Here is a 21289-nt window from a genome sequence, read left to right as displayed (position 1 = left end):
CCAGTATTTCTGAGCCTGTAGTTACATGATTTTCCATGTCTTCTTTCATTTGATTTCCCATTCTCCATGTTTAACCACCACAGAGCCCCTCGGCCTCTCCACCAATCCTCCCAGAAGTAAGGGTAGTTAAAAATGCTTCGATGGATGGATGGAGTCAGAAGGAATACTGGTGCTCACAGTGTTAATCCCGCCACTCCACTCATAACCCCAACTTTTTTCCAGTGATTGCCCTGGCCATGGTTCAGCCAGGCCTAATGATGATTGTAAATAAGAATGAAAAGCAAAAACCAGCAGGCCACATCAAAGCCCCCACTCTTCCATCTCTGCTGCTGTCTGTCAGCCCTGAGGCCGGGGATATAATGACCCCCACCGCCAGCCCAAGGCCTTGGCATTTCTGCCACATGATGTTGCTGTTTGCTACCAGTTGCCACAGCCACCTCTACAAAAGGCCACATCTTTCATAAGTGAGGTCACTGCACGTAGCATGTTTCCGATTATTCTTCTAAGAGAAGCTGAGACGTTATTCTCCATAAAATTCATTGTAACTCTTCTCTGACATGAGCAAGGCAGGAGGGAGCATTATCGAGCCCAGTTGCAGTCCTCCCTTTGCTCTCTGCTCCCTGGCTCAGGAGCGTGAGGTGGAAGGCTGCAGAAAAGAGCCCAGCTGTCCACAACAGGGAAGGGTAACATCTTCTCTGTACCATGAAGCTATTGTCAGCATCAGTTAGGAGGAAGTGAATGACACAGCATGTTTGTTATTTTTGTTAGGAAAAATAACTTCACAAGGAATCAAAGACCTGCCTCTGTCAGGAATCAGTTATATGACCTTCACTAAGACACTTGGTCTCTCTACACCTCAATTCTTTCATATGAGGAAGTTAGACTAACTCTCTAGGGGCCCTTCTAAGAGTCTATGGGTGTTAAATACTAGAAAAATAACTCCCCTTACCATGGAGTTTTTCTTAGTGGGGATGTCAGGGGAAGGGCATAATGAAAATGTTATAAAATTAGATTATGCAGATATTCTAGAAACCACTGAATTAAGTGCCTTAAGATTCTGATTTTTTAAATTGTGTCTAATACACATTACATAAAATTTACCACCTTAACTGAAATGCTTTATTCATTAAATAACATCTGCCCCCAACCACCATTCCACTTTTTGTTTCAACTTTTTCTTTTTTTTCTGAGACAGGATCTCCCTATGCAGACCTGGTCCCTGGCCCTGCCTCCAACTCATGATCCTCCTGCCTGCCCCTTGGAAGTGCTGGGATTTCAGGCCTGAGCTATCACACCCAGTCCAACACCCTTTAAAACTATACATATCTCATATGAGTGGAACCGTACAATATTTGTCCTTTTGTGACTAGCTTATTTCACTTCAAGTTTCATCCCTGCTGTATAGCTTGTGTCAGAATTTCAGTTTTTTAAGACGGAATAATATTTTATTGCATACATACCTGTGAATAGAGACTTGAGTTGCTGTCATCTTTTGGCTACTAAGAAATGTGTGGATCCAGAAGCCAGTGACTTACACCTACAATCCTAGCTACTCCGGAGGCAGAGATCAGGAGGATGGCGGTTTGAAGCTAGCATAGGGAAATAGTGCATGAGACCCTATCTCAAAAATACCCAACACAAAAAAAAGAGCTGGCAAAGTGGCATAAGTGGTAGAGTGCCTGCCTAACAAGCATGAAGCCCTGAGTTCAAACCCCAGTACATCCTCAAAAAAAAAAAGAAATGGGTACATTTGGGCTGGGGGGTACTGCTTAAGTGGTAAAGCACCTGCCCTAGCAAATGTGAGCCCTGAGTGCAAACCCCATTACCACCAAAAAAAAAAGGGGGGGGTGAATTCTTTAATACATTAATTATATCTCAATAAACCTATTTCAAAAAATATCTTCTCTGTCAGGTAAAGGGCCTAAAATGAGTCTTAGGGTTATTCCCTAAGTGTCTCAAAGAAAATCATGAATTTAAACTAAATGGAAAGCTGGCATAAGCACCTGCCTAGCAAGTGTGAGACCCTGAGTTGAAACCCCAGTGCTGTAAATAAATAAATAAATAAATAAATACAGACGGAAGCATTACTTTCAATGAGACCCGTAACCACTCATCAGGTATTTCCTCAGTCAATTCAATTATCTTATTATGCCATTTGTTGTCACTTACAAAACCATCAGAGAGTAAGACAATGACACAAGAAGCAGAGAAAGGCTACTACGATGCCTGGTGTGGGAAGGGGGGCTGGTGGAGTCAGGGATCTGAGCCTTGCTCAACTCTAACTGGTTTTGCCAAAGGTGATATGGTCTGGAGTTACCCAGAACCTCATGAATTTCCCATTGAACAGCAGTTGGGACCCTATGAGTCACAGAGGCCAGGGCCATATCTAAAGTGCTTCTTCAGCTAGGTCTCCTCTCTGATTTCAGCCAGTTTAAGAGTCACTTCAAAGGTTCTTGTATAGGGCTCAGAGTGTGACTTAATTGGTAGAATGCCTGCCTAGCAAGTATGAGGCCCTGAGTTCAAAGCTTAGTACAAGAAAAAAAAATTTTCTTTGTAAAATCATACTACACTCAGGCAACAAGACAACTCACTTGAACATGCAGACAAAAAAATAGAGTTCAGAAGCCATTTACCATGCTGTTAGGAAAACAAGCTTTATCGGGACAGTCCCTAGATCAAAACTTTGTAATGACTTCCATTGCTATCAGAGTAAATCCTGTTCTGCCTAAATCACAAAGCCTTTGGTGATTTGCCTCCAGTTTTCTTCTGCCCTTTTCTGACTCCCAGGACTATCCCAGTCCCATCAGCAACCTGAGCTCCAGCCACCTCCCCTCCCACATCCTTTGGCCTCTGGGCCCAGATAGTCCTTTCCTGATAACTCCACCTGTTCACCTGGCCTTCACCTGCTCACACTCCACACACCTCAAGGCTGACCTTGGTTTTTTTCATATGAGCTTTCAAAATGCCCAGTACTTATCCTGGTGGTAATATTTATTTGTGCACTGTTTGGAATTTTAATTTTCACCTTACTTCTTGATGTCTCTTACTAGACTCTCAGCAAAGGTAGGAGGGACATCTTGGGACAGAAACTTAGATTGCAACAGGGAGAGCTCAATGTCTTAGTTACTAAATGGATACAGTGACGTGGTGGTGGGGAGAGAACAGTGTGATTATCACTTAAAGCATGGAGTCTGTGACCACAGGTCACTCTAACAATAGTGTAAATTAGACAGTCTAAGAATCCATAGGTCGCAGAAATGGATTGTTTCTGTTTTGTCTCCTGCTGATCCCCAACAATGCCTTTCTTCCTGACCTGACACCACTTTTGCCCACACTGTGGGGTCACCAGGTTCATTGAATCCTCTAGTGCTGGAGAGGAAGGAAGCTCAAAAGTGATATCATCTCCATCCTTTTCTTTTTAACAAATGAGGAAGGAATGACTTCTTGAGAAGTGGCCACGTTTTCTTTGTCATTTTCAAATGTACCTGAGAATGCATTTCCTCTAAGATGTCCAGGAAACAAAAGCAGAATGATTCCTAGTGGCGTTATGTAATGTTGAATTATTATATAATTTTAAGTTAAAACATGACAAATATGCCAAAAAAAGTATAGAACTTATTACCAAATTGGTATCTTAAAAGCATAGTAAGTATTTCTGGTTTTCATTGTAATAGAAATCAGCGAACAATATGGGGCTATTCAGCGAAAAAAATTTAATGTCAAAAGTAATGAAGCTCTATTAAATTTTTTTAAATTCTATTTAAGCCTTATATTCCCCTCAGTGTGGGCAAGGGAATGAATTCTCTTTAACACTAATTTCATGTCGGGAACTATAAATTCTATTTCTCTTGTGCCCTTATAAACTCTAGCATGGCCATGGAATATCGTTTTTTGACACAAGTTTTTTGATTGGACAATCAAGTGAAATGATCCCACATATTCAACTTGTATCTTTCTGTATTCACCAAGGAAAATAACAACACTATCAACAAATGTATGGGGCATTATGTTAATACTTACCAGATCAGCATCAAGAATTAAGGAGAAGTTTCTCCAAGTCTTGAGCTTGTTCTCCAAGGCTTCCATGTTGAGAGAGGTGGCCATCATTGGAGAATGGCAGCAACCAGAGATGACCTGTGTGACTGCTGATTCAGTTCTTGGGCCAGCCTTAATGGACAAAAGCCCACATGGTTGGATTTCATGGCTGTGTTTCCTAAACTGAATAATCCAGTTAGCATGTGTCTCCTGCAGCACACTGACCACAGATTTCAGGAAAGAACCCAGCCTCACTGTCTGGCAGAGGTGGCAAGAATATGAGAACTCATCGTCTTCCTTCGCTTGGCATCTACTCTGGCATGCCAGGAACCTGCATATCAGATTAGCAACTCATCTTTTTTAGAAGATTTGGACATGATTAGTTTATCACAATGCTGACTTTTGACTTAATGCTACAAAGAAAAGAGAATACCTGAAATGGAGAAAGAGAAAAATCACATAGCATCCAGAGTGGGCCCTGGATTCAAATCCTGACTATAACATTTATTAGATGCTTGGGTAAGTTGGTTGTTTTCCTCATCTATTAAAAAAAGAAATAAGCCGGATGCCAGTGGCTCACGCCTATAATCCTAGCTACTCAAGAGGCAGAGATCAGGAGGATCACAGTTCAAAGCCAGCCCTGGGAAAATAGTTCAAAGAGACCCTATCCGGAAAAAACCCATCTCAAAAAAATCGGGTGGTAGAATGGCTCAAGAGGTAAGAGAGCCTGCCTACCAAGCATGAAGCCCTGAGTTCAAATCCCAGTGCCACCAAAAGACAAAAACAAACAAACGACAACAAAAGACTGGCTGTCTTAAGTTGTAGGTGCTCTTCTCCAACTCCTTCCTTCTCTTATTCCTTCCTTTAACATCAAGCATCCTTCAAGTTCAGCTGCCGTCTGTAACTGTGGGATCCTTTTCCATGGATTCAACTAATTGCGGGTGGAAAATATTTGAAAAAAAAATGAACACATGCGGACTTTTTCCTTGTCATACAGCATCATTTACATAGCATTTGCTTTGCATTAGGTATTATAAATAAGCTAGGAGGATGTGTGTAGGTTCTAAGCAAATACTATACCATCTTACAGTAATGGGCTTGAACAAGTGCTGATTCTGGTGTCTGTGGGGGTGCTGGCACCAATCCCCGTGGATATGTATAGCAGTGTTTCTCATGCATTCACGTAGCCCTCATGCAAGGTTGCTGCATAGGGCCTGCAGGCTGTACACCACACAACCCTAGCAATGGGTCATGTTGTCATCCATGTAAATGGTACCTCCCTGGAGCCATGCCACGCCCATTGTCAAGGTCACACATGGGGACCCTCTTCTTCTCAAAGAGGTGTCCTGCCTCTGTCTTACACTCCCCGCTCTCAAGTTGAATTTTTCAATTGCCAAATACCACAGACACCTTTGAGGCCTTGTCACCCTTGACCAATGCTCTGGTTCCTTGTCATCATAGGTCACTCCCTCTCCCTTGCATGGGCTCTGGAGTCAGACTGGATTCCAGCTCTAGCACTCACTAGCACCCTGGGCACGTTTAGTTAATCTGGGTAAAATTGAGCATCTCAGTTGTAAAATATGACTAACAGTATCTGTGTGATCGTGAGGGCCAGAGGATATAAGACTTTGGAAAGTGCTTGGCATAGTGCCGGATAGATAGTGCCCCAGAAATGCTCGAGATCATTGTGTTTCTAAAAATGACACAATTCCCTACAAGAGCACCTTTTCCAGGTTTCCTGGCCTCTTCTCAGTCCCCTCTCCATCTCCATCACTAATGTCTATAGTGCATCTAACCCTTAAGTGTTAATGTTCTCGCAGTGGTAGCTTAGGTCTCTTTTTCATCCCCTGCTCATCCTTCCCTTCTCTCCTCTCAGTCTGCATGCCCTCCACTCCATTGGCTGCCAACTCCTCACTGAAGCTGGTGAGGTCCAACTTTGCATCACAGGCATAGACTGTTCCCTGGGCCTCCAGACCACGCGTCCCACTTCCCACTAGACTTTATGGGGTTGTCCAGCTGGAACTCCAAAGCCAACACATTACAAACCACATCACGTGCCTGCCCCCACACTCCTCCTTCTTGCTGTTCCTCCTTCATCACTCAGCCCTAATATCCATGCTCTACTGAGCTTACCTTCTTCAGTTGATCACCCACATGTCTTAACCTATTTCCTTAACCTTAGTCACTTCTTCACAGTTCTTCCTGGGACCAATTGTCATCCCTGCTGCCTCTCTGCCTGCAGGTTCATACTCTGATATAAAGTCTGAGCATTAGCTGTTCCCAAACACCAAACTCAGGTAGGGTTTTCACTAATTAGGGGGAAAAAGTTGAAAATAATGCAATGTTTTGCATGACCCATTTTTTTCAATTTAAATATTTGAGACAAGTGACCTGTCATCCCAAGCTATGCAGGAGGCTAAGATAGAGAGGATCATGGTTCTGGGGCCTGCTCTGGCAAAAGGAAAGTTTGCAAGGCTCCATCTCAACTGAAAAGAAGCAGAGCATGGTGGTTCATTCTTGCCATTCCAGCTACAGTGGGAAACATAAAATAGGAAGATGGAGGTCCAGGTCATCCTGGGCAAAATTTGAGACTGTCTCCAGAATATCCAGAGCAAAAAGGGCTGGAGGTTGGGCTCAACAGTTGAGTTTCTCTCTGGTAAGTGTGAAGCCTTGAGTTCAAAACCCCGTACTGCTAAAACAAAACTCACTCTTTGTTTAAAAATAAAATACTCCTTACTTTTCTGATGTTAAAATGTTTTTTGAAAATGATCATCTTTATTATGTATATTAATATATGTATTATTTACACACAGTACAAATGCATTATTTGACAGTCACAGATCATCCAGTGGGCCAAGTGGTCGATACTGAGGACCCAGCAACAAGTGCAGTGCAGCCTCCCACCTCTCACTCTGGCTTCACTGGGATGAGCATCACCTTGTGGATATGGAGCAGCTTTTTAGTCTACAAATTCCACATGCACCTGTGTGCGTGTTGTCCGTTAGCAGGTCCTGACTGGTGGCTTGGAGACCCTGGCTTCATGGGCTCCATTAGGTTCCATGATGGCAGCCTTGCGGTCATCTGGGAGAGGACCATAATAAAATTTTGGTCTCCAAAAAAGTTTTATCAAATTGTGTACTTAAACATGACATGTGTGTCTATGACTGATCAATTAAACTTCAATAAAGTCTTTTTTAACCTGTTGTTCTAGTTATAAAATCTGTATCTGCTTTGCACTTGTGTTAGAGGTTCTTTTTAAAGTGTAAGCCAATTATGTTCTCCCCAATAATAATGATTAAAACTAAAAGCAGTCACATACTTTTCTAAGCCTAACACAGGACTAAATAGCTTTGCAAGCATGAATCTTTAGAACAAATATGTGATTCGTCACATATTTGTTCTGTCATTATCCCCACTTTGCAGATGGTGAAACTGAGACACAGACTGCGGGTTACATGGCTTGTAAGTAGTGGAACCGGGACTTAGACCCCATTCTGACTGACTCAAAAGCCATGGATTGTTGTTTACCACTTTGTTCACTGCTTCTTGCTTAAAGATCTTTAATCACATCCCAAATATCTCTTAAGCCTCCTCTGTCTGTCTATCTTTCTGTCACTCTCTTTCACTTAATTTTTTACCCTTTGATGACTGCTTCAGTTACACCCAAAAATTTACAAATCTAAGAATGCTAAATTCTTTCAAGCAAGTGATCATGTGTTTTTATGAGCTGTTCTCTCTGCCTGGGGTATCTTCTCCCTGCTTGGTCACCTGGGTAAGTCTTGCCCAATCTTCTGGACCTCAATGCCCTCAAGAAAGTAGCCACCTCCCCCAAACCTTGATCAATTGTAGTTTCATACTCTAAAGGACCATGGCTTCATGTGTGACCCTGCTTTTCATCTGTGTCTCCTGTGTGTCAGGCACCTAGTGAGTACACAGAACAGGACAGGTAAGGTCCAGCTGTCATGCAGCTTGCATTTTAGAGGGAGACAGCTAATAAATCCAACAAGTACATAAATAAATATGCAAGATAATTTTAGGTAGTCAGGTTTATAAATAAAATAAAATGGGTTAATGATATGAAGAGTGATGGGTGGGGGTGGTAGATGAGAAGTTCTTGGAAAAGATATTTGTGCAGAATGGAATGTGCAGAATTAAAAGAAAAATCCTGCCTAATAAAGAGCTAAGGGGCAGAAATTTCCAGATATTTGTCACCTACAGAAAGTATTTTCTACCTGGCACCAGTGGCTCACGCCTGTAATCCTAGCTACTCAGGAGGCAGAGATCAGGAGGATGGAGGTTCAAAGCCAGCCTGGGCAAATAGTTCCGTGAGGTCCTATCTTGAAAAACCTTTCACAAAAATAAGGCTGGTGGAGTGGCTCAAGGTGAAGACCCTGAGTTCAAGCTCCAGTACTATAAAATATATATATATATATTTGCCTACCAAGTGTGAGGTCCTGCGTTCAAACCCCAGTGTTGCCCCTCCCCTCACCACCCAAAAGAAAGTATTCTACACAAGCATCTAAAATCCTCCCTTTACCTGGTATGCTGTCTGGTATCAGAAAAAAGAATAATAGTTGCTCAGTAAATGCTTGTGAATTGGATTGCTAAGCTGCCAAAGAGGAAGTTTCTTTATTTGGATCTTTCTCTCTTAGGGTTCTCCTAACATCCCGCATTGGGAATGGACTGCTTCCTGAGACTCACTGGATTGTTCCCGGTAACTAAGGAAAACAGCCATTGGAGCTGCTGTTTGTGACTTGTAAGCAAAGCTTGCCTCTACTCTGAGTAGGCCCAGTTCTGAGAGTTTCAAGGCTATTTAGGGACTTAGAGAGGAATTTACTATTTTGTCTTTGTGGATACTTTTTCATGAAGTTTTCCTCTGTATGCTATTTTCCCTATTGTCACTTGTCCATCCCTGCTCTTATACCCAAGTGACATTAAAGTAGAACTAAAAGTACTTCAGTGAGGTCAGGCTCTTATGGAAGAAATTGTTAACAAAGCAATTTTATTTTTTTTTCAAAGTCCCAGAAGCACATTTTACAGTTCTACTTAGTGAAATGCAAGTCCTGCTGTATTTAAACAGAACAGAAATAGCTTGAAAATTAAAAGACACACAGGTTTTAAATCAGCTTGCAAGTCAAGAAAACCTAATAGGAAGAATTTTCATAAAGCATTTTATTTTGTAACTGCTTCAAAGCAGCAGCAATTTGCACACAGATACACTGGGTGATGTTAGATGTTAGTCTGAAGATTTAAATTGCCTTATGTTAGCCATTACTGATCAGAATTTCCATTGTTGGTTGTCTATTTACAAATTGTCTTTTCCCTAGATCTTGGGGAGATTAGAGCACACTTTACTCCAGAAACTTATGGGTGCTACAAAGTATGCAGGCTGGACATTCACAGAAGGGAAATGGAAGAATGAGAAGCATAAAGTTTTCAAAAGAGTCTCCCCCTGGAAAACAGCAGCAGTAAGCAGACACTGTGCTCTGTGCAAGAGGCAGAGGAGGACTGGGACTCCTTTTGCCTGTCTTGCTTTTCTTCTGAGGAATCAGGGCAAGTGTGGCCTCTCCATCACCCTAGTTCTCAACTCCTGCATTTGTACACAGTACCTGATCTATTAGTTACCTTGTCCAAAAGGAAAAGCACCCATCCTAAGGGCATGGAAATGAATGGATAGGTGACAGTCTTCTACTGGCAATTTTTCATTCTTTGGTGGTATTGGGGTTTGAACTCAGGGCCTGTGCTTGCTATGCAAGCACTCTACTGTTTGAGCCACGCCCCAGCCAATTTTTTTTTCTTCTTTGGGACTTCAATCAGGCAGAAGAGGGAAAGAACACAGACTATGCCCCTCACGTTCCTGTCCTCTACCACACATCTGTCATTTTAAGGATGTAGAAGGTGAGGATAAAATGAGCATAAGACAGGAGAAGAATAGGAAGAAAGGGAGGGTCCCCAGAGAACCTCCATGTGTCAGGCACTGTCTGGTGCTTTACAAACATTATTTATGCAATCATTTTAACAACCCCATAAATCACATCATTGTGCCCCTTTTTACAGGTGAGGAAAAGAGACTAAGAAGTTAAATAATTTTCTTACAGTCCCTGGGGTTCATACTCAGGTCTGTTTCACTCTGAGAAGGATTAAGGAGAAGGGAAGGGGACAGTTTAAAAAGGTGACATGGCAATTTGCCCTCAGTCACTAATACAGAGTTGAGTTAAAACCTCAGAAGAATGTGAACTTCCCTCTCCTTCACTCATATGCTTTTCTTCCATGAACAGAAAAAAGAGGCAAGTTGCTTCAGGAACCCAGAAATAAGTTATTAGTTTAATAAAATGCTGGTCTTTGAGTTTGCTTTCTCTTAAGGCTACCATCTATTCATCAAATCCACTCTTCTCTTTGAAAAAGTGCCCCCACGAATAAAACTACTAACCACAGCTCTTCATCATAAACTAGTTAAAAAGAAAAAGAAAGAAAAGAAGTCAAATTTTTGTTTATTTTAGAATTAACCACAGCACTCACATTCATTAGGATAAAGCAATGGCAAGTTTCGACATGTCTCCTGACACTATAAAATGTTTGGAGGACTGAACAAGTTTAGTGACAACTTTTTATTCTTTCTTCTTGCCAGCTGCCTTCTGTTAGGACACAAGCAAGTGGCTCAAAGCTCTTTTTCTAAAGTGTTCTAAAGAAGTGCTTGTTAATTTTCAAATTCAAATTCCCTTCCAGGCTGCTCACTGAACCAAATGAATGATGATTTAGTCGGAAGCCTGAGTATGTTTCACCTTCCACCTGCTGGTTCTACTGGGCTTAAGACTGCGGGGTAGTTAAATTAGCAGACTAGCTTGTTCTAAGTCAGTCCACTCCTTTGGAATATGCCAACTAGCACTTGTAACAGTTCTTTGGGGAGGTTTTGTTGTTATTGTTAGAGGTGTTTTTCTTTTCAAAATATTAAACTCCAATTAGAGTTGAGTATAGGCACGTGCTATTTTGTTTCTGTTTCTGTGGTAAATCAGATGTGCAAAGGCTCAAGTTAACAAACAAATCATATGAGTGATGATTCTTATGAAGCCAAGTATAAAATTAAAATTCTTCATTATAAACCATCGTCCGGGCAAGCTGTGACTCTGAACAGCTGCTCGGTGACCCTTTGGGTAGTGCTGCTATGCCTTTGAGCTGGCTCACTGTACACCCTTTGTTTAGAGCACCACGGATGTGTTTATTTTCATTCTTGTAAAAACTTTGTGCTGACTGCAAGATATGACAAAACTTTCATATCAAGAATAGGGATGGACCGTTTTTGGAATGGATTATGTGTACGGTATGATTTGCCATGGGTTCTTTAGTTAAATGGATAGACCTTGGGTTTTTCATTTGTATTAGCCTTTGTTTTTAGTTCAGCTAACCCAACTGGCTGTGGATTTTAAATTCACTTTATCCATATAGAAAAGTAAAAAGAAGCATGCTCCTGGATAAAGGGTGACATTTGCAGTTTTTGATCAGCTAGCAGATGCTAGTTTTACAGCCCCATGGAATCATAGGCTCTGGAGTGGCAAAGTACTTCACAGTTAATATCCGACATTTCCAGCTTGGATTTGTTGACACCAGGGATCTGAAAAGAGAGCAAGGGGGAATGCTTGAAATACTGTCAACACTTTAAAAAAAAAAAGTTAATAGGATTTGTAGATCTATGACTGATAAGACAGTTGAAGGAGCTCAAGCATCAAATTTCTTGGACTTTGGACTGAAATACAACGGCATGAACCATTTCATAGGAAAAATCTATTAGGGAAAACTTTATCAATGCAGTTGAGGAAATATTTTGGTCAAATGGGGTAGACTGGGGAAAGGTAATTTTAAAAATGCAAAGCTATTGACTGTTGAAAGCTTTAGTACCAACCCTTGGCATTACCTGTGAAGATTTAGTCCTGGGTGTGTGGGTTACGGCAGCAAACAAAAGCAATGATCCTGCTTTAGCAAATCTGGAATTGGGTTGATTCTGGATTTGGGTTGTTTCCAAATGAACAACTGAAAAAGAACAAAAACACAGCGACTTCACATCGTGCTGAGTGTGTGAAAAGCATGACATGGGAAGACAGGCATGATGGGATGGGGTGGCTGGGGTGGCTTCTCTGAGGCTGGCCACTTACGCTGATCACTGACTGAAAGGAGACATGTCCAGATTAAAAGAAGAACTGAGGTCCAGAACCTGGATTTTGGTAATGTTGCTGAGAAGTTGTCACCCAAGAAGCCTGTTGGGGGCTATCAGATGTGTTCTTCCCCAAGCAAGACCCCTGCCTCATGATCTGTGCTTCTAGGCTTCAACATGGTTGCAAATGCACTGTGATCACTTTAGTTAGCACAATGTTGGGATTTTTCAAAGTGTTGAAATATGGTCATTGTCTTCAAAAACCTACAATTAAAAAAAATGTATATATGACAAAAATCACAGCTTTAAAAAAAAAAAAAAGAGCAGGGGTAAGAGTTTTACCAGCAAAGCCACCAGGAAGTGCTGCACCCCTGAGATTGGCAGTCTTGGTGGGTTCAATAAGAGGTGAAGGATTGGAGCAGTGTGGGTGTGACAGGTGTGGGAGGGAATGACTTGGGATGACTTCAGAAAGGTCAGAATTGAGTAGGTCATGTAGGTCCTTGGAGACACAACCAAGGTCTAGGTTGATGTTTGCGCACAGGGAAACCTTACAGAGTTTAAGCAGGTGTGTTAGTCGGCTTTCCATCACTGTAACAATTCCTGAGATAATCGATTTATGAGGAGGAAAGGTTTATTTTGGCTCGTGGTTTCAGAGGTTTCAATCCACAGTCTATTGCTATGGGCCTGTGGCAAGGCAGCACACCATGGCAGGAGCACATGGGGGAGCAATATTGCTTATCTCATGGCTGGAAAGCAAAAAAGGGAAAAGAGAAAGGACCAGAGTCCCAATATGCACACCCCCAGTGACCTAAAATCTTTCACTAGGCTGTACTTCTTAAACGTCCCACCACTCCGCAACAGTGCCACACTAGGGCCTTTAATACATGGGCCTTCGCAGGACATCCCAGATTCAACTAAAGCAGTATGGCAGAATCAACATGTGACTTACATTTTATATAAGTCACCCTGACTGCTGCATGAAGAATGGATTATAGAAAGACATTAAAAGATGCAAGGAGATCACCTGGGAATTTCTACTATAATCTAGGTAAGAAATGATGTCAGTTTATCTACTTATAGAAGCACAGTAGAATGGTGGTTGACAGGGACTGGGAGGGATGAGCACATGCTGGTCTGAGGGCACCAACTTTCATTTGTAAAATGAACAAATCCCAAGTGTCTAAGGTAAATGCCCGGGGTGACGTATGTGTTAATTAGTTGGATGGTGATGATCATTACACAGTGTGTACATGTGTCAAGTTGTCAAGTTGTACACATTGAATATGTTCAATTTTTATTTGTCAATTATTTTGGGGGGTGGGGCAATACTAGGGTTTGAACTCAGGGCTTCATGCTTGCCAGGCAGGTGCTTCACCACTTGATCCATGCCTCCAGCCCTTTTTACTCTGATTATTTTGGAGATAGGATCTCCCTTATGGCCCAGGGCTACCTGGACTACAATCCTATTTCAAGCTTCCCACCATTGCTGGGATGACAGATGTGCACCATCACATCCATCTTTTTTTCATTGAGATGGGGTTTCCCAAACCTTTTCATCCAGCTGGCTCCAAACTGCAATCCTCCAAGATTTCAGTTTCGCAAGTACCTGGGATTACAGGCATGAGCCACTATGCCCAGCTTAATTAAATTTTTTTTTTTTTTTTTACAAAAAGAAATGATGATGACTTTGACTATCTGGGTGGGAGGGAACAGATGAGGACAGGTGGTTGGATTCTTGGTATGTTTAAGGTAGAGGCAATAGGACCAGCCAAATTGCCCCTACAATAGTCATAGCAGGAGAGCATACAAGTGCAAAGAGCACAGAAAAGACAGTAGTGATATCACTCACAGGCTTACATGTTGAAATGTATAAAACTATTTCTTAGGCAGGTATGGTGGTACATATTTGTAATCCCAGTACTCAGGAGGTATAGGTAGGAAGATCATAGTCTGAAGCCAGCTCTATCTGAAAAAATAATGAAAGCAAAAAAGGGCTGGGGCATGGCCGCAGTGACAGAGCTCCTGCCTAGCAAGCATGAGGCCCTGAGTTCAAAATCCAGTACCGCCAAAAAAAGAAAAAGAAAAGAAAAGACTGTTTCCTAGGAGCCCCTGCAGTGGTGGCAGGGAACACCAATGTAATTAGCATTGTTGCTCCTGCATTGCCCCTGGTTCAAGTCCCTGACCCAAAAAAGAGGTCTCTTCCGGGGCTCAGCCTCCACAAAAATAAGTAAGCCTCTCCTTAGGAAGTGTCCTCTCTTTCCTGTCTGTATTCCCTTTTGAGCTGTTGTTTGTTGGGCTCTAAGCCATCTGCTTTTTCCTGGAGGAATAAAAAAGTGTCTTTTGTTTATCCTTTAAGGTATAACCCTTAATCACCAGTGACATTCATTTTACATGTATACAAATGTATAGTCAGGTGTCACTTACTGACAGGGCTTGTCCTGAGAAACGCACTGTTAGGTCATTTTGTCAGTGTGCAAACGTCATAGAGTGCAGTTACATAAACTGAGACGGCACCTAGTGACATGGCACCTCGTAACAATTATGTCACTAGGTGATGTAATCCTATGGGACCACCGTCATGGATGCAGTGCATCATTGACTGGAATGTGGCTATGAGATGCGTGATGTGTTGTGTCTAGACAGAAACCTGCCCTAGCTAGCCTTTGGATCCACTCTGTGTGATCTGTGACCACTGTTGTTCTTGAGGGAATCTCCATGACAATTCCTAAAGGGCTTTATTTCTAACATTTGCAAAAATAACAAAAGGATGAGTTAGAACTCGTCAGTCCGTAAAAGGCATAGAAATGAATTTGTCCTTTAAAACTTGGTTAAAAATCACAAGTACAAAAGTAATACATTCTCATTCTCATTAGAAAAATGTGAAATGACATAGAGCCAGAAAAAACAAACCCTACCCTGAACCCCAGTCCCACCTACCCCAGTCTTTATTCTTAGCTTCTACATTTCTTTTAACTATTCGAGCTCATGCTGTATGTAAAACTTACTGTCTTGCCTTTTTTCACCCCATAAACACTGCCAGGGTCATGAATGGCTGAACATCTTTCCATTATAAGGCCATGTTGCAACATAAATATTTTGAAAAATATACTTCCCCTTTAAACATTTTTCTCTGAGCTGGAACAGATACTTGAATAGGACTTCCAAATCTCTCTGTTACCAAACCAACCTTCTAGAAAAATCCTAAGAAACAATTGACCAAAATTCAAGTCTAATTAAGAAGAAAAAGGAAAGGTCCAAAAAATTGCATAAATAATAAAGTTGTGAGTGTATTTGAAATTTCATTTACTTTATTTTTGATATGCAAAAATAAAAAAAGACCCCAGGTTTTTGGGCTCTTGACAAAGTTCTATTTTGAGTATGTACATTGTAGAACAATTAAATTTATATAACTGGTGATGTGTACTTCTTCCTTTAAAAAGCCTACATGCCATGTATCTGCATTTTTTATCTGAAGTATGTTTAGCTTTAGTTAGGATTTTTTTAAAAAGGGATTTCACAATATTCTTAAGTAGTTGGAAGTGCCCTAGAATATTATGGAACTGGAGTCTGAAAGTTGGTATGCTACTTATGTTTACAGCATGTCATTCTTATCAGGGACACATTCCTACTCTGTTTTGGTGGCACAACAGTTTTCAGAAACCAACAGGGGAGGAAACATTGATTGCCTGCTTTGTTTTTAAGTCTCATTTCCATGGAATGAAATTCATTTAAATTCCATTATCAGACAGATTTTAGTTATGACATTCTAGTGATGGAGGAGTTTGTAATATATTCATAGAAATAATCAAATGGTCATAATAGTCCTCTTGTTCACAATTTCTGAAAGACAGCATTCTTTTATACTAGAAAAGCTCCAGAGTCTTCTATTATCTTTGATTGATCTCCTGAAATGGTCTCCTGCTCACCTTCAAGCAGCCAAGCACACTGGGGATTTAGCAAACCCGAAAGGAAGGTTCAAAGAGGTTGATTGAGCTGAGCAGCCAGAATCCGAGGTTTCCTTTGAAAAATGCATCACCTTACAGAACATTCAGCTAAAAATCTTGGGACAAATTTAGACAGCAAGAGGGGAAGAGTGTTTAGGTAGCATCAATTTTCTCTGCCCTCTCCCAATTTCTACACTGCTTGGCATAGACCAGAGGGTCTTGATTCCTCGGGAGATAACTTTAAATGCATCCTATTTTGGTGGCAGGAAGGAAAATTCTTGTTTTGCTCAACCTGCCCCCACTCCCACCATCAGCACTTTGTGAAGGAGAAAGAGCTCTGAAACAAAGGGCTATGTTGGCTTTGAAGGTCTGGCAGGGACAAAGCAAGATTTTTTTCCCTCCCTGGAGGATCAGATGGCAGCCAGACTGGATAGAAGTCTGTGAATGGGGGGCAGAGAGGGTATGTTTAGAGGGCACAGTCCACCTTTCTTGATAGGAAGGAGCGCATATTTTTAGTTTTACACTCTACAAGGTAGGAAAACATGCCTTTCCAACTAATTGGGTCTTTTTCCACCCTGGTGACTTTGATGGACATCATCCACTCAGATTCTTGCTTGCTCTGCCTCAGTAGCTCCTTGTGATAGATTCATTAGCCCTTATTGCTACCACTCTGAACAGAATTGGCTGCAGACTTATCCTTGCTCTTTTGTGGATGTGGAATATTGCGGGTTTTGTTTGTTTTTATAGGGTGTCATCTCCTGTACGACCGGTAAATGTAAAGAGGAAAAAAAAACACTACTATTCCCATCCTGGCTGTTCTGTGATCTTGGCCATTTTGCTCTGACCCACTCACCTCCTGGTATTCCCCTCCCTTCCATTTGCATCACATTTCTCTCTACCCAGCAATCATCAACTCTGCCAAAAGAAGAGTACAAAGAGAGCAATCTCCCCTTGATTCTTCCATTCTTTAAATTAAAATTAAACCCAAAGACCAACCTTCAGATTAGCAGATACCTGTTTTAAGCAAAGCTGATGGATTAAATTTCAGATTTGCAAACCCCATGCATTAGGAAGTAATTAATGGCTTTGTAAGAGAATCCTTCACTTCACAAAGAAGCAACTAGAGGATTTGCTTTGAAAGCTCCATTGCATTTAGAATAATTGGGTTTTACCTACATTTGCCGAGAGCCCTTCTATTAGGTAGAGCCTGTACCGTCCTGCAAATAGCCAAGGTAAAGAAAGGCTGAAGATCACAGGTGGTCACAACTACTGCAGACATCAATGGGGCCACAGCAATTTCTTTAAAAATGAAGGACAGACAGACAATCAGTGTGCTACAACACCTCCACTTTGCAGGAGCACAGTGGCTTGACAGCTAATGCGACCTGTTAGATGTGGTGAGATCATTACCAGGTACAGAGCAGAGATCTTGGCGAAGATAAAATCCAGCTACATGAAGGAGACAGTTCCAACACAGAATCTTGATAGGGGACATTATCAGGAGTGTGCAGGACAATTTAAAAACCAACCATTTTCAAGTAGTTCCCGTTGTGCAGTTTCAATTCTTTCAAATGGAGAAACATGGGAGGTGAGAGCTAATGAAAAATTTGGAATGCTCAATAAACTTGTACCACTGCACTTTGTAGTTTAATTACATAGTTTTGTTAAAAAATAACAAAAGCCCTGTACTTTGCAGCCAGCCGGGCATTTTCTATCTTATTCAACACAAAACCAGGAACTGATGAGCCCATAACTTAAACCACATTAAAACGATCTTTATTTAAATCTAGAATTAGAGCAAAATCTTAGTCCTTTTACACTGGGTTTTTCCTTCTAATGGCAAAGACTTTACATTAGCACAGGGACAAATTATTTTCAATTCACGGGTAATTAAATATTGACTTTAGAGCATCTAAATTATTGCTCATTTTACAAAAGGATTAGAATTAGACATTATTATGCAGAAGAGGGTTTGGAAGTAAGATTGAATCCTCATTTCCTCTTCCCTTCTTTCTCTCTAGTTTTTAGTGGAAGTGTCTCTCTTTCTGTCCTTTCCTTGCATCTCAAAGGATTTTGCACAAGAACACCCCAAGCCCTTTTCCAGGTGGGTATAGAAAAGGTTGAAGGGACATTCCTATGCTTTTACCTGAGTGGCTTTCCTACTCCTACAGAAGGAAGAAGGGCCCCACATCAGAGACTTCTTAATCAGTGATGAATGCCTGCAACATGAAAACTCACAAAAAAACCTGTCAAGGGATTCATGACAACTAAACAGGCCTTGAGGTAGGCCTGGCTCACCTCTCCCTGATGGAGCCATTCCTTTTTTTATACCTCTCTGCCCACCTAGCTCCTTACTCACCTGGGATCTATTTTTAGGCACATAGGACATGATTTCAAGAACCAATTTATATCATGACATCATTGCTCATTACCTTCAATCAGCATTGCTCTGTGGTTGTTTCATCCCTTCTGCCTTGTCTCCCACAAGACTGTCTGTTCATTGTGACCGTCACACCACACAAGATACCTTATCCTCCCCCACGATGCCTAGGAGTATGCTGACAGCCAACAGCCCTGCTTCCAGCTCTCATTTGTGTGTGCCCAGGGACTTTGATCTCAAGAAAAGGGTGTTCTAACTTGCTGAGCTCCAGAGATAAGGGCTTAAAACAACACAAATTATATACTAAGGGACATTTCTTAAATATATATATATGTTTTTTTCTTAAAGATATATACACATATACATATATGTGTGCATACATATACATATATGTGCATAAAAGACAGGATGATATATATATGATACATGATATATACATACATACATGGAGAGAAAGAGAGTACATATTTAGTGGATAATAATTTATTTTGAAAGGTTTTTTAAAAAACGTATTTCCTGCAGGGCATTCCTTTTTGTGACCAGATGAAAAAGAGGGGCAATGAGAAGATAATGGTCAGATAAGGACGCAGGAAGCCAGGAAGGCAGGAAGGCTTAACAGGAGGTAACTTACTTTCCTGGTTTCAAAGGTCAGCCCTGCATTGCAGGGCACTGCTATCTTTAAGGAAGTTGGTTTACAATTACATGTCTTTCAGAAGCTGCTGTTTTGGGGTCTGAGACACAGGCTCAAATTACAATATTTCTCCTAGAAGTGATGCCGATGAGGCTAAGGAAAGTGGTTGTTGATCCAAACAGTATTTGATGACCCAGTATTTGCTTTATTGTGTATTTCCCTGGTAGCTATCCAGGCGTTGTGATGTTCAAGAAAAGCCCATGGATGCAAGATACCAAAACCGTAACACTCACTGCTCCATCCAAGTAGGTTTGGTGTGGATGATTTGAAGTAGTAAGAAAATTGGCACAGTGCCTCACCCACAACTTCTAAATGGAAGGGCCCTGGGCTCACCATGTTCTCAGAGGAACAGGAGTCAAGCAACTTGTCTGGAGTCTTGTTTCCATACAGAGCAGTTTTTACTTAGGTTGGAAGCTCATTTGGAGTGTTGGGGGTCATGGGAGATCCTAAGACTCTCCAACACATATTGTGTTAGACGTGGGGATTTTTTTCAAACACTGTCTCAAATTTGTATAGTAGCAAAACCAAAACAATAATATCATTTCTGGAAACTTGAAGTTTTCCCACTGTCAGCTTCCTTTCTTCCTCATACCATAGTCCGTGTATTCTACTTTGAACGGCATTCGTATGATTTGGGACTAGGAGAGGGTAAGAAGAAAGTTGAGATGAGTACCTGGCAATCCTAATTGAGTCTGACAGGCTATGCATGTACACTCAGAGCCCCTGACAGTCTGCCCAACTGTATTTCTCATATCAGTTGTCAAAAGCTTGTCTGCCTGAAAATCCCTACCGCAATTACCTGCCAGGTGCCTGTGTTAGTCACTCCTTGGGCCTAGTCACCCAAGCCCCTGTGATCATGCTATATGGGAATAAGAATATTCATTATTTTCCATTAATAATTTAGGGTAGATTTTTATCACCACATCCTCACCTAGCCAGTTACCTTTCAGCTCCTGAGGGAATTACATATATAATGGGTAAATCTGGATACGAGATCGATGATTAAAATTTTTCAGAGGAGCCAGGCATGGTGGTACACACCTGTCAGCCCAGCACTCAGGAGGCTAGGGCAGGAGGATCGAAAGCTCAAGGTCAGCTTGGCCTACGTGGCTAGACCATGTCTCAAAAATAAATAAATAAATATTTTAAATTGCAGAGTGTGCCTACTATGTGTAAGGCTCTGTTTAATCCCCAGTACCCCCAAAATTGCAGGGCTTAGGAGCTGCACTGGAAGGCATCCATGCAGATGACATCTGAGGATTGGTTGTGGAGAAGGATCATAAAAAGAAACCTAGAGGATGAGAAATCAATTCACCTAGTCACTCTTTGGACTCTGCCTACCTCTGTATTCTTGGCAGATAGCTAGGATTAAATGTAGCTGTAACTAACAGTGGCTTAAGCAATAAAGATAACAGTTTCTCCCATGTTCTATCAATCTAGCGCAGTCAGTCCTGAAGCAGGTGAATCCCATAGTATCAGGAGAACCCAGCCTTTTTTTTTTTCTACCTCACTCATACTTTCCATTCCCCAGGTTATTTTACAACCCAAATTAGCCACTGAAGCTCCAGACTTTGCATTTACATTCTCACCAACAGAAAGGAGAAACAGGGGAGGGAGCACATACCACTTTGTTTCTGTTTCTATTTATGTTGCATGGTCAGACTTAGACATGCACTTTTGCATTTAACTGTGGGAGAAACTAGAAACTGGTTTTTATTTGAGATAGCCAAGTGCACAGCTAAAATTATGGGTTCTGTTACAGGGAGACGGGAGTCTGCCTCAGAATTACCCGACCCATCTAAGCTGTGGGGTTCCCTCATGCCCCACTGTTCCTACTGATTTTATAGGCAGTCTGGGCCAGAAGTCTATGTATGATTTTTGTCAATGAGGTAAGAGACTGGGGAGCCAGCAGAGTTGGCCAGGTGCCACAGGCAGCCAGGGCACATGCAGCAGCCTATGGGGGAGGGAGGCTGAGAAAAGAAACAACATGGCAGCCATCACTTGAAATTTGAGCAGACTTTTCAATGGGAATTAAGAAACATTTAGGAATGGGAAAAGGAGACTTTGTTTCAGATCAGGATCTGACATTAGTC

This window comes from Castor canadensis, chromosome 10 (assembly GCF_047511655.1).
Source record: "Castor canadensis chromosome 10, mCasCan1.hap1v2, whole genome shotgun sequence".
Classification (NCBI taxonomy): Eukaryota; Metazoa; Chordata; class Mammalia; order Rodentia; family Castoridae; genus Castor; species Castor canadensis.
The sequence above is the reverse complement of the archived record's forward strand: the minus strand, read 5'-3'. Positions refer to the sequence as shown.